This window comes from Macaca thibetana, chromosome 14 (assembly GCF_024542745.1).
Source record: "Macaca thibetana thibetana isolate TM-01 chromosome 14, ASM2454274v1, whole genome shotgun sequence".
Lineage (NCBI taxonomy): Eukaryota > Metazoa > Chordata > Mammalia > Primates > Cercopithecidae > Macaca > Macaca thibetana.
The window spans coordinates 20,539,214-20,552,278 of NC_065591.1; the positions used below are offsets into that span (position 1 = coordinate 20,539,214).

The 13,065-nt window shown below is 50.0% G+C and overlaps 2 long non-coding RNA genes across 2 annotated transcripts; one reads left to right on the top strand and one right to left on the bottom strand.

Annotated features, from left to right (window-relative positions):
* Window positions 1-2,632: 2,632 nt before the first annotated feature.
* LOC126935776 (uncharacterized) lies at window positions 2,633-7,181 on the bottom strand. Its single transcript, XR_007719296.1, has 4 exons — window positions 6,585-7,181; window positions 5,794-5,891; window positions 3,253-3,346; window positions 2,633-3,167 (listed from the first exon to the last, which is right to left on the bottom strand). It is a non-coding gene; the product is annotated as an uncharacterized LOC126935776 (long non-coding RNA).
* LOC126935775 (uncharacterized) lies at window positions 5,313-8,234 on the top strand. The gene is made up of 3 exons (XR_007719295.1): window positions 5,313-5,539; window positions 6,762-6,879; window positions 7,233-8,234. It is a non-coding gene; the product is annotated as an uncharacterized LOC126935775 (long non-coding RNA).
* The last annotated feature ends 4,831 nt before the right edge of the window (window positions 8,235-13,065 follow it).

Genomic DNA, 13,065 nt, shown 5'->3' on the forward strand with positions numbered 1-13,065 from the left:
GACACAGGCCGAGTCCTGCTGAAGACTTTCAAGGCCTCTGCCAAGAGGAGCACACCACACAGCCCATCTCCCTTCCCCTGCATGAACTCTAGCTGACATTTGCTTCTCTAGCTCCTCTGACAGGCAAGCCTTTCTCTTTCTTTCCCTCTCCTCCTCCTTGAAGCAGCTCCCAGCCTCACTTGCTTCAATCTCTCTGCTCGATCTTGCCCACCCTACACACACACATGCACTCACACACTTTCTCTCTCACACACACACACTCTCTCTCACACTCTCACATACATTCTCTCTCTCACATACACACTCTCTCACACACTCTCTCACACACTCACACACTCTCACACTCACATACATTCTCTCTCTCACATACACACACTCACACACACTCTCACATACTCTCTCTCACACACTCTCACACACTCTCACATACATTCTCTCTCTCACATACACACTGTCTCACACACTCTCTCACACACTCACACACTCTCACACACTCTCACATACATTCTCTCTCTCACATACACACACTCACACACACTCTCTCACACACTCACACACTCTCACACACTCTCACACACTCTCACATACATTCTCTCTCTCACATACACACACTCACACACACATTCTCTCTCACTCACATACTCTCACACACATTCTCATATACACACTCTCTCACACATTCTCTCTCACATACACACACTCTTTCTCACACTCATACACACACTGTCACACACATTCTGTCTCACACACATACACATTCTCACACGCACATTCTAACATACTCTCACATACACACACTCACACACACATTCTCTCTCACCTACACACATTCTCACACACACTGTCTCACACACACACACACTCACACACACTCTCACAGACATGCACTCTCTCACACACACGTTCTCTCCCTCTCACATACACTCACGCTCTCTCTCACACACACACTGTCTCTCACACTCTCTCATACACACATTCTGTCACACACACACACATTCTAACATACACACTCTCTCACATACACACACACATTCTCTCACATATACACTCTCTCTCACATTCTCTCTCACACACACACCCTCACACACACATTCTCTCCCACACATTCTCTCACATACACTCTCACTCTCTCACACACACACCCTCACACAGTCTCTCACACATTCTCTCACACACTCACACACACTCACACACACACATTCTCTCACACACTCTCACACACACATTCTCTCACACACTCTCACACACTCACACACTCTCTCTCTCACACACACATTCTAACATACACTCTCACATACCCACACTGACACACACATATTCTCTCTCACATACACACATTCTCTCTCACACACACTCACACACACATACTCCTCTCTCACACAGTCACACACATATTCTCTTTCATTTACACACTGTCTCACGCACACATTCTCTCTCACATACATTCACACACACACTCTCACACACACACACTCTCACACACTGTGTCTCACACACTCACACACTCACACCCACACCCGCTCACATACACACACTCTCACACACTCTTTCACACACATACTGTCTCACACACACTCAAACACACTTTCACACACATTCTAACATACATTCTCTCTCACATATTCTCTCACACACTCACACATTCTCACACACACATTCTCACACACTCTCACACACACATTCTAACATACACACACTCTCACATACACACACTCACACACATACATTCTCTCTCACATACACACATTCTCTCACACACACCTTCTGTTCACACACACAGTCTCTCTCACACAAACATATTCTCTCACATATACACACTGTCTCTCACACACACATTCTCTCACATACACACATTCTCTCACACACACACTCACATTCTCTCATACACTCTCTCACACACTGTCTCACACACACTCTCTCACACACTCACACACACGCTCTCACACACACATTCTCACACACTCACACACATACATTCTCTCTAACATACACACACTCACACACTCACACACATTCTCTCTCATATACACTCTCTCACACACATTCTCTCACATATACACACACACTCACACTCACACTCTCACATACACACACACACTCTCAAACACGCACACTCTGTCTCACACACTCACACACCACATACTCTCACACACACACTCTCACACAGTCTCTCTCACAACATTCTCACACAAACTCTCACACACACTCTCACACACTCACACACTCTCACATACTCTCACACACACACTCTCACACACACACACAGTCTCTCTCACAACATTCTCTCACACACAAACTCTCACACACACTCACACTCACACACACACACACTCTCACATACTTTCACATACACATACACACTCTCACAACACTCTCACACACACATTCTCTCACATACCCAATCACAGTCTCCCCACTCCCAAACATACCCTCTTTCCTCCTCACTCCATATAATATAGAGCGATTTAGTATCACCTTTTCTCACTTGACTGTCCCCTTGGCATGCCCCCCACTCTCTGCCATCCCCACGGCCCCCTCCTCCACCATCAGCCTCCTCCCTGCAACCAAGGGACTCAGCTAAGTGTTGTCTCTGAAGGGAATTCCGATGACCATAATTTTCTCAATCTCATTGCAAATTTTTAAAAACCTGGCTTTTTAAAGGGCTAAACTGCTCATGAATTTTTAAGCGCCAACATAAGACTTTAAAGACATTTCCTGCTAATGAGATTAAGTGAGATAATGTATGTGGCACGTGGCGCACTTCCTGCACGCCTGAGATTGCACTCTGAGGCCGTTGCTTCAGGCCAAGCCTCAGACGGCCAGAGGGTCTCCTTCACTTTGGAGGGAAAGTTTGCAAAGCCTTGCAGTATGGTGTGACGCTGGCGGCAAAGGACAGGGCGCCAGGAAGGAGTCCTGCAGAAACCTTCGGGCAGGAATGTGTAAGGGTGGGTGTGCGCACATGTGTGTGTGTGTGCATGTGTGTGATCGGGAGGTGAGGAAAACGAGATGTGTTGGGAGAACTCCAACCACACACTGCCTGGCTCATCCCTCCCTTGGGGTCTCACTCAGCTGCTGTCTCTGGCTGCTACCACCATGCTGGCCTCAGGAGGTCACTGTGATCATCACAGTCCCTTCTGCTTTGGGTTGAACCCTTTTCCCATAGTTCCCTGCAATAGAATGGAGGTTGGCTGTCATTTCCAAGAGAGTTTTGCAGGAAGAACATGATGAAAACCTGATTATATTTGTACTCACCTTTGCACTATAGTTATTTCTTAAAGTTCAGTTTCCAGTTCCCAGAGATCCTGTGAAAGTGGCAAAGACATCTGTAGGCCTCTGAGTCTCTACCCTAAGACAACCACAAAGACACAAGTGTCCACCTGGGCATTCATCTGGGGGCGCTCTACTGACCAAGGGTCAACCGCGGTGCCTGGGCATGGGAAAAGGAACCTCCACCTCCTGCCCTGTGCTGGACTGTGACAGGAACTTTATATTCCCATCCGCTAACTCACTCTTGCCCCATAACAACCTCATGACACATGGTCCAGTAAGGCCAAGCTGCTTACCTAAGGTCACAGAGTTGGAAATAACCCCATTTATGGAATGTACTACTGATAAATGCAAGGATTTACAAGGGCTCAAGCTCAATCTAGGCAAGAAGCATGGGGCTTTGGTGGTGACCCAAAGCCTAGCTCTGCAGCAGCTCAGCCCGGCCATGCTTCCTTCTCAACTAGAGCAGGAATTTTGGATGCTAGGATCCTGGCGAGCCTCAGCCGGCTATTCCTTTCTCTCCCTCCTCCACCAGCCACTGAGTCCTCCTGCCCCTACCCAGCCCCAGCCAGGCTCTGTGGGTGGGGCAGCACTCTCTTCTGGTTCTTAGTTGCCATGGACCTTACCCTCTGGCAGGACCCCTGCTGTGCTCTCCTTCAGGGTGGATGGCAAGATGGGACCAGCACAGCTCCTGATACAATGAACCCTGGGCTCTAATCCCAGCCCTGCCATGTATGAGCTGTGTAACCTCAAGTATGTGAACTCATCTCTCTGTGCCTGTTTACTCCCTAAGATGCAACTAACAGTAGTACTGTACCCTAAGAGCTGTTGTGAGGCTTTCTTCACCTTTTGAAAGAAAGAAAGAAAGAAAGAAAGGAAGGAAGGAAGGAAGGAAGGAAGGAAGGAAGGAAGGAAGGAAGGAAGGGGAAAAGACAAGACTATATAGCATTTACTTTGTGCCAGACATGACTTTAAGCATTTTATCCCTAATTTCATCCTCATGACAATCTTATAAGGGAGCCACTGTTGCTATGTTATTTTACAGATAAGGACTCCAAGGCACAGAGAGATTAAATAACTTGCTCAAGGTCACACAGCTAGTAAGAGGCAGAGGCAGGATTCAAACCCAGGCAGTCTGGCTCCAGAGTTCAGGTGCTTAACTTTCTACTCTATAGTGAAATGATAAGTGTGAAGGATTTTAGCATAAAGCTCAACAAAGAGAAAATGCTTGGTCAATGGTAGCTATAGTTGTCATGTGACCTCGGCAGGTCATTTTACTTGTTTTTTTTTTTTTTTTTTTTTTTTTTTTTTTTTCCAGACTGAGTCTCCGTCTGTAGCCCAGGATGGAGTGCAGTGGCGCGATCTTGGCTCACTGCAACCTCCGACCCCCGGGTCCCCGTTCAAGCAATTCTCCTGCCTCAGCCTCCTGAGTAGCTTGGATTACAGGCACCCGCCACCTTGCCCAGCTAATTTTTGTATTTTTAGTAGAGACAGGGTTTCACCATGTTGGGCAGGCTGGTCTTGAACTCCTGACCTCGTGATCCACCAACCTTGGCCTCCCAAAGTGCTTGGATTACAGGTGTGAGCCACCGCACCCGGAAGGTTATTTTACTTCTGTCTCAATTTTTTCATCCCTAAAATGGGACTAGTGATCGCTCTGTGCTGGGCTTGGGGTGAGAGTTCATCAGAATAATGGGTGTGAAATGTCTGTCACAGATCCTAACACAGAGCAGGGCATAGGCTCTTGGTGGTTCTCCTTTCTAGAAGGTACCTACAGAATGGGGTCGGCACTGGTGGTAGCTAGACACATCCACTGAGTCAGCAAAAGCAAGGTGTAAGAACACCATCAGCCTTGAGGGGCCTGGGCAGAGCAACAGATGTGTGGGCAGCCGGAAATGCAGAGCACGGATGCAGGGCCTCTGATGTGGGAGGTGGCATCTGGGGGTTCAGATGCAGCATTGGGAAGAAAGGGGTGAACACTTATGTGGTCATCTAATCCTCACAATGACCCTGAGAAAACAAGAGTCTCAGAGAGGGGATGTGACTTGCCCAAGGCCACGTCTCTAGAAAGGGGTGGCAATGAGGTTTGCCTCCCAGACGCCTCTGCGGTTCCTCTCTCCCCACACTGCCCGTCGGCAGAATGAAGGGCCCAGCTACGAGGTCAAGCTGTAGGTTAGGAGTAACTGTTTCTTAAGAAAGTCCAGGCCGGACGCGGTGGCTGACGCCTGTAATCCCAGCACTTTTGGAGGCCGAGGCGGGCAGATCACTTGAGGTCAGGAGTTTGAGACTAGTTGGCCTGGCCCACATGGTGAAACTCCATCTCTACTAAAAATACAAAATTAGCCTAACCTGTAATCCCAGCCACTCGGGAGGCTGAGGCAGGAGAATCGCTTGAACCTGGGAGACGGAGATTGCAGGGAGCTGAGATTGTGCCATTGCACTCCAGCCTGGGTGACAAGAGTGAAACTCCGTCTCAAAAAAACAAAAAACAAACAAAAAAATTAGCCGGATATGGTGGCCACACACCTGTAGTCCTAGCTACTCGGGAGGCTGAGGCAGGAGAATTGCTTGAACCTGGGAGGCGGAGCTTGCAATGAGCTGAGACTGTGCAATTGCACTCCAGCCTGGGCAACAGAGCAAGACTCTGTCTCAAAAAACAAAAAAGTCGCTGGGCGCGGTGGCTCACGCCTGTAATCCCAGCACTTTGGGAGGCCGAGGCGGGCGGATCACAAGGTCAGGAGATCGAGACCACGGTGAAACCCCATCTCTACTAAAAAAATACAAAAAAAAATTAGCCGGGTGCAGTGGCGGGCGCCTATAGTCCCAGCTACTCGGGAGGCTGAGGCAGGAGAATGGCCTGAACCCAGGAGACGGAGCTTGCAGTGAGCCGAGATTGTGCCACTGCACTCCAGCCTGGGGGACAGAGCAAGACTCTGTCTCAAAAAAAAAAAAAAAAAAAAAAAACAACAACAAAAAAGTCCAGCAAAAGAAAGGTGACAGTCACTCCTGCAAAAGTGTCCCAACTAAGCAGGTAGTACGGTGGGGCCTGGAGCCGGGGAATGCAAAAGGGCTTGGCTGAGGACAGCAGCAGGCAGGCAGGGATGAACCGGCGGCACGAGTGGCTGGAGGCTGCCTGGAGTCTGGCTCAGCCCTGGGGAAGGGGGTGGGCAATGCCTCGCTGGGGCATAGAGGGAGGATCCCCTGCGATCTAGAGAAGGGCATAGGGTGCTTCCCCCACCTCTGCCAATCCCCCCAGAAGATTTTCCCCATACACAGTAAAAGGAAAGGCTCTCAAAGCAACCGATTGGGAGAGTCACAGCAGGGGTGACAAGAGTGCTTTCTAGGGCAGTTGTATGCTATCTTCAGAGGCAGAAAGCCACTTCCTGTGGCCTCAATGGTGCCCTGTGAAAAACCAGGCCCTGGCCCAGCAGCCAAGAGGGCCGGGATAGGTTCACCCAGACCCATTGCCCTACGAGCAGATTTGTTTTTTCCAGAGCGACTCTTCACGGCTTCTCCTCTTCCCCGGTGACAATGACAGCCAGCGATGGGCCGACAGCCTACTCTCAACCTGGCCTGGGTCTGGTGGCCCCAGCGTGAGATCACCATAGTGAGGTATGACCTCAGCATCGCCATGGGGATGTTCAGATGCCACGCTGCCTGCAAGCAGCACCTTTTTCCCCGGGAGAGTGGGTGGGGACCGTGGCTGATGCTGACTACGTATGATGTGGCCTGCTCCTGGCTGCTGGGGCTGTTTGTCCCCAAACATATGTTGTCAGATCTCAGCTGAGTGGGGTGGGCCAGGGGACTCACTCAGGACCTGCGGGCTCTATTGTGTGTCTGTGTGTTTGGGGTATGGCGAGAGGTGTTTATTAGACCTCACGGGCAGCCTCATTTTCTTGTCTCCCTGGGCTCGCCTGGGCTGCTGATCACTGTGCTCCCAATGGGCCTCGGATTGACATTGGCAGCAACCTGGTCTCCATAGCAACCAGCTGTGACATCACAAGGAACCCATGGACCCTGGAGCTGGAACAGAGGAAGCTTGAATGCCTGTTTGGGGAAGAAAGCCTTTGCTCCCCCTCCTTCGGCCTCTCCTGTGATAGGGGAAGAGGACATAGAAACGCTGAGAGAGCCAGGGCCTCCGCTTCTCTGGAGGTTTGAGCGGGGTCTACTCGAAATCCTTCCCTTCCTCTCTTTGTCCCCGTTCTCCTCATCCCTCAAAAAATATGTATCTCATTTTCCTCAACTGTAAAATGGGGACATTAGAAGCCGCTCTTGAGTGTTTATTATATGCCAGGCACTATTATAAGCATCTTGCATGGATTTTCTCATTTACTTCATAACAACCCTATAAAGTACTTTCTTCTTAGTATTCCCCCTTCTGTAAGTGGAGGGAAAGGAAGCACAGCAGAAGGATTGGAATCAAGACAGCCTGGCTCCAGAGCCTGTTTTCATAACTACGAGAGAATGCACCAGATTCCTTCTGAACGCCGCCTGCCACGTGCGCGGCTACAACTCTATTTCCAGCCATGCTGTGGCAAGCAGTTCCGGGCGGGCTTCAGCTCCCTTTGCACCACCAGCACCTCGCCTCCTGTCAGCATGAGGCGGTTTTCATTTTCTGCCCAGGGGCTTCCGCAGCACCCCAACACAAGGCTGGTAGGAGCGGGCTCAGCGGGAGGACTTGTGGAGGGAAGTTGCTTCCACTGAGCCAGCCTCAACCTGGGGTGCACAGGCGCCACCGGGTGAATGCTTCTGCCAGGCGGTCATCTGGCCCACAAGGTCCCTCTGTGCACTGCTTGGAAGGTCCTCTGTGCACTGCTTGGAAGGTCCTGGCAGCGCTGAGTCCCAGACACCCATGGCATGACCTAATAATGCACCGTTATCTTGGCCCTTCTGCTTTCTCTTTTTTCCCATTGGTATTCGTCCCTCATTTCTGGTCCCTAGAATGACTTCCAAAATAAACTCCCTATACACAAGTCTTTGCATCGGATTCTACTTTGGGGGGGATCTTAAGCTAAGAGAGTTGCAGCCCTGAGAACGCCACTACAGGGGGGCATTTTGGAGCTGGGTCACTTGGTGACGTGCAATGAGGATGCTGTTGTCGTGGGATGTGTGATGGTGGCCACCCTGGTATTACGGTGATGAAGACCGTCCCTGTGGTGGGCTGGGAAGAGGTACAGGTGATGGCGGGGTAGGGGATCAGATGAAAGCACTGGCATCTAAACAATCCATGGGCAATGGTCCTTACAGGGATGGTGAGGCTGGCTGGTGGCTAACTGCTCTGGAAGCCTTAAAGGAAGAAAACAGCAGGCTTGGGTTGATCCACTGTCAACTCAGGTCATGCAGTGGAGAGCAAAATCCCCATGGTGCTGTTGTAAGAGACTCTCGCCTTCTGCAGCCAAAGGGTATCCTGTACTGAAAATCAGGCTCGGCATGGAATTGGGGGCAGGAGGGTCACAGGGTTGTGAAGGAGAAGGAGGGCATAGCTTGGCCGGATCTCGGCCAAAGTCAAGAACCCTGCTGGGCAGAGAGTGGGATGCTGAGACCTCAGGTGGGGATAATTGGGCGGATGATTCTGAGAATCTTGGGGGCCCAGACTCCTCTGGAACTTTGAGCACTGAACTCCCATAACTCAGCAAAGCAGTCCTTGGCCAGTTGGGCCAGGCCAAGGCTAGGCTTCCTCTGGGGAAAGCTACCATGTCCCCTCATCCCCACCCCATCTCCTGCTTGACTCAGTCCCCCGCTAAGAAACCCCAATCAGTAATGGGTATTGTCCACGCAGAATACGAGGTCCTGCAGCTTAATTCACGTCCAGTGAGACTGAGATTAATTCAGTCTTGAGCAGAAATACAACTTGAGCAGCTGGAGAGTAGACCTCAGCTCGGGTTCAGCTAGACCTGGGGACTCCTCCCATTCAGGGCCCAGGCAGAACGTCACCCTGTCGATTTCACGGCTTGTTGGGATGCTTAAGGAAGCTCATGGATCCAAAATGCAGTATCAGTGACTGAACAGGTTTTTACTGTACACCAGGCACTGTTTGATATGAGACAACAGCTGTAAATCGGCTCTTGTCTGTTTTCAAAGCACTCACGTGAAGTAGGGAAGATAAGAGCATCTAAACAGACCGTGCTGCCAGTAGTAAAGCTGCTTTTGAGATGTGACTAAGTGCCTGGCTTTGTGCTGAACTCACCAATACACAGTATCATAAGATTCTTAAAATGACCCTACAAGGGAGAGATTTTCACCCCCATTTTACCAATGAGAATGGTGGATAGGGCTGGGATTTGAACCCAGCCTTATCTCGCTCTTCCCTCTGCACCCAGCCTGCTTATCTTGAGACAGCGTGACAGCCTCAGCAGAATGGTGTCCAAGATGCAGGGGAGAGAAAGATTGATTTGGCCTGGTGGGACAGTCCAGCAAGGCTTCCCAGAGGGGGTGATAAGGCAATTTGTGTATTTCAAAAGCTGAATAAATGTGAACCACAGTGGGTTATGATTAAGCACCTATAGTGAGGGCTCCATCTTGGGATCAAGTTTTTAGAAATGGTTCCAATCAAAGCAAGCACAAGCTCCAGCCACTGCATAATACTTAGTTAGAGGTGGCTCCCCAGGTCACAGAGCCCACCTCTGCCCCCAGAATCCTGAGAGACCAACGCTCCTGTGCTCAGCTCTTTCTCTCTTCCAGCCTTTCTGACAAATGAGCCTGTAGGGTGGGGGTTTCTCATCAGGGTAGTTTTTATTTTTTTATTTTTTGGGCCTGGAGGGAGGTAGAGCTGTACTGATTGGGCTCCGGAATTTTGAATCACAGGAATTCACTCAAGCTGGGTTCAGCAAAAACAGGAGGACTTATTTATGAGGCCTCCCCAGGGGTGTCTTCGGCAGGAAGGGCCAGGTCTGGGGAGACTAAAGCATGGACGAAAGCACTTTCCTTCCACTCTGGGCACCTTTACTTGCTATTTCAAGTTAACTCAATTCAACAGATGCTGGGCTCTCACACTGTAGCCAACCTTCAGGTGGGTAAGAGGGCAGGCACCAGGTTCCAGTGCACCCCACTTCCTGCCACACCCCCGGAACCCAGCATCTAGAGCATAGAGCAATATGGCTACCCCCAGCATCCGTTGAATTGAATTGACTTGGAATAGCAAGTAAAGGTGACCAGAGTGGGAGGAAAGTGCTTTCTGTTACAATTTAAGAAGACCAAGTCCTCCCAGAGGCCTTGCATGTGTGTCTGTACATGCAGTTTCTCTCTGGGTAGACCTTTACAAGCCAGTAATGTCGACAAGGGTCACTCTTCCTCATTTCCGGATGAAGAAACGAAATTGCCCAAGCAATTTGGTTTGAAGCAAGTTGCCCAAGGTCACACAGCAAGAGGAGTCTCTGGCTCAGTATTCCTCACTGGGAGTTCAGGAATCCCAAGAGGAGGGGGTTTGCATCATACCTGGAGATAGGTTTCTAGGTTCTAAAATAAGCCATACAATCTTAAGACACTTTTTACAGATAGAAGGAAATGCCTCGGAGCCACAGGGGCCTGGGTTTTGAATTCTGCCTTTGTCATTTCCTAGGTGAGCTTGGGCAAGCGATTTATCTTCTCTGTAAGGACAATGACAGTGCTTCAGAGTATTCTTGGGATTGGAGGAGTCAGTCAATGCATTTTACCACTGCAGCGAGTAAACGCTCAATCAATGTACGCTCGATCAATGTTAACTATTGTTTATTACAGTCATAAGTCACCTAACCTCTGAGCCTTAGTATTCTCAGCTACAAAATGGGGGTAATGATACTTCCTGAACAGAGCTGTTGGGAATGAGATAACATGAGATAAAATGAGATAACATGCCCAAGTGCTATCCTGGCACCCGGCTCCCCACATGTTCACTGCTTCCCCCTGCGATGCTCCCTCCTGTCAAATTTACGCTTCTAGCATAAATGAGGCGCCGGTCTAAGAAAAGCACCACTTGTGAACTCAAACGCTTATAGGCGTGAGCTGAGGAAGCATAAAGCAACTTCCCTCTCCCACCTGGTGAGAGAGCCTCCACGGGTTGTAGGGTAAAATGGTCGAGTGCTGAGTGGGTGTTCTTGATGCTGGAAGGATCCTGCTCCTCTCAGTTCCAGGATTCTCCACGGGGCCTGGAGGTGGATTCTCCAGGGGCCCATTAGCTAACCGGACAAAGGCAGCCAGACCTGGTTGTCAATCTGGGCGGGGCAGATTCCACAGGGAGATGCTTTTGGCTGGGTTGACCAGAGGTAGAGCCGAATGTGCTGGGATGCAGGGCACGGACAACTTCTGAAGACTGAGCCAGACTTGAGCCTCCTTCCCTCCATCTTTTTTAAACAAACCACATTTTTTTGTTTGAGACAGTCTCGCTGTGTCGCCCAGGCTGGAGTGCAGTGGTGCGATCTCAGCTCACTGGAACCTCCAACTCTTGGGTTCAAGTGATCCTCCTGCCATAGCCTCCTGAGTAGCTGGGATTACAGATGCCTACCACCATGCCCAGCTAAATTTTTTTTTCTTTGTTTCTTTTTTGAGACAGAGTCTTGCTCCATTGCCCAGGCTGGAGTGCTGTGGCACAATCTCGGCTCACTGCAACCTCTGCCTCCTGGGTTCAAGCAGTTCTCCTGCCTTAGCCTCCCAAGTAGCTGGGATTACAGCTGCGTGCCACCACGCTCAGCTAATTGTGTGTGTGTGTGTGTGTGTGTGTGTGTGTGTGTGTATTTTTAGTAGAGATGGGGTTTTGCCATGTTGACCAGCCTGGTCTCGAACTCCTGAGCTCAGGCAATCCACCTGCCTTGGCCTTCAAAACTGCTGGGATTACAGGTGTGAGCCACTGCACTGGGCCAATTTTTGTATTTTTAGTAGAGATGGGGTTTCACCATGTTGACCAGGCTGGTCTTAAACTCCCGACCTTAGGTGATCCACCCACTGGTCTTGAACTCTTGGTCTCAAGCAGTTCTCCCATCTCAGCCTCCCAAAATGCTGGCACTATAGGAATGAGCCACTATGTCTGGCCATTAAATAAGCCACAAATTAATGAGCACTTACTGCGTTCCAGGCACCATGCCAAGCAGTTTCCATGGATTCCAGCCACTGCCATCTGGGCAGCCAGCCTTAGGCAAATGCTTGATGTCTCTGAGCCTCAGCCTCCTCACCTGTGAAATGGGCTTCAGGATGGTGTCTGCCTCATAGGGCTGTTACGAAAATTAAATGAGCTAATGCATTAGCAGTCATACTAAATACCAACTAAATCTTGGTATTATATACAGACATTCATCCATTTAAGCTTCACAACAATCTCCACTTCTTTAAATAAGAAAATAAAAATTTAGAGAGGTTAAATCAGTGGTTCCTAGGTGCTGACCTGACCCCATACAAATGCACATGGAGAGCATGTGAGAAACCAGGGTCCCTGCAGAGGATGATTCCATGAGTGAGCCTGGCATGGGCCCCAATAATTCAGGCTCGTCATGCCTGCAGCATCCCAGGTGATTTGGAAGTGGGAAGCCCTGCTGAGTTAGGTGATTTGGCAAAGGCCCCACTGCCGGTAGGGACAGAGGTAGGATTTGAATGTTGAGGCAGGACCCTAAATCACCATTATTTACTACGAAGAGCATGCCCCTGGTGGGCCTGCCCTAACCCGCTCTCTGCCACTCCCTAGGGCTGGAGGATTCTGGCCTGGCCCACTCTCTGAGGAGGAGGGCTGGGTGGAGCTCTCATGAGCAGGGTCACTCAAGCAACCATTTGCAGGCCACCCTGTCCCCATCATGGGTTCCTTTTCCAAAAGCCACCTGAGCCGAGACAGTGGGT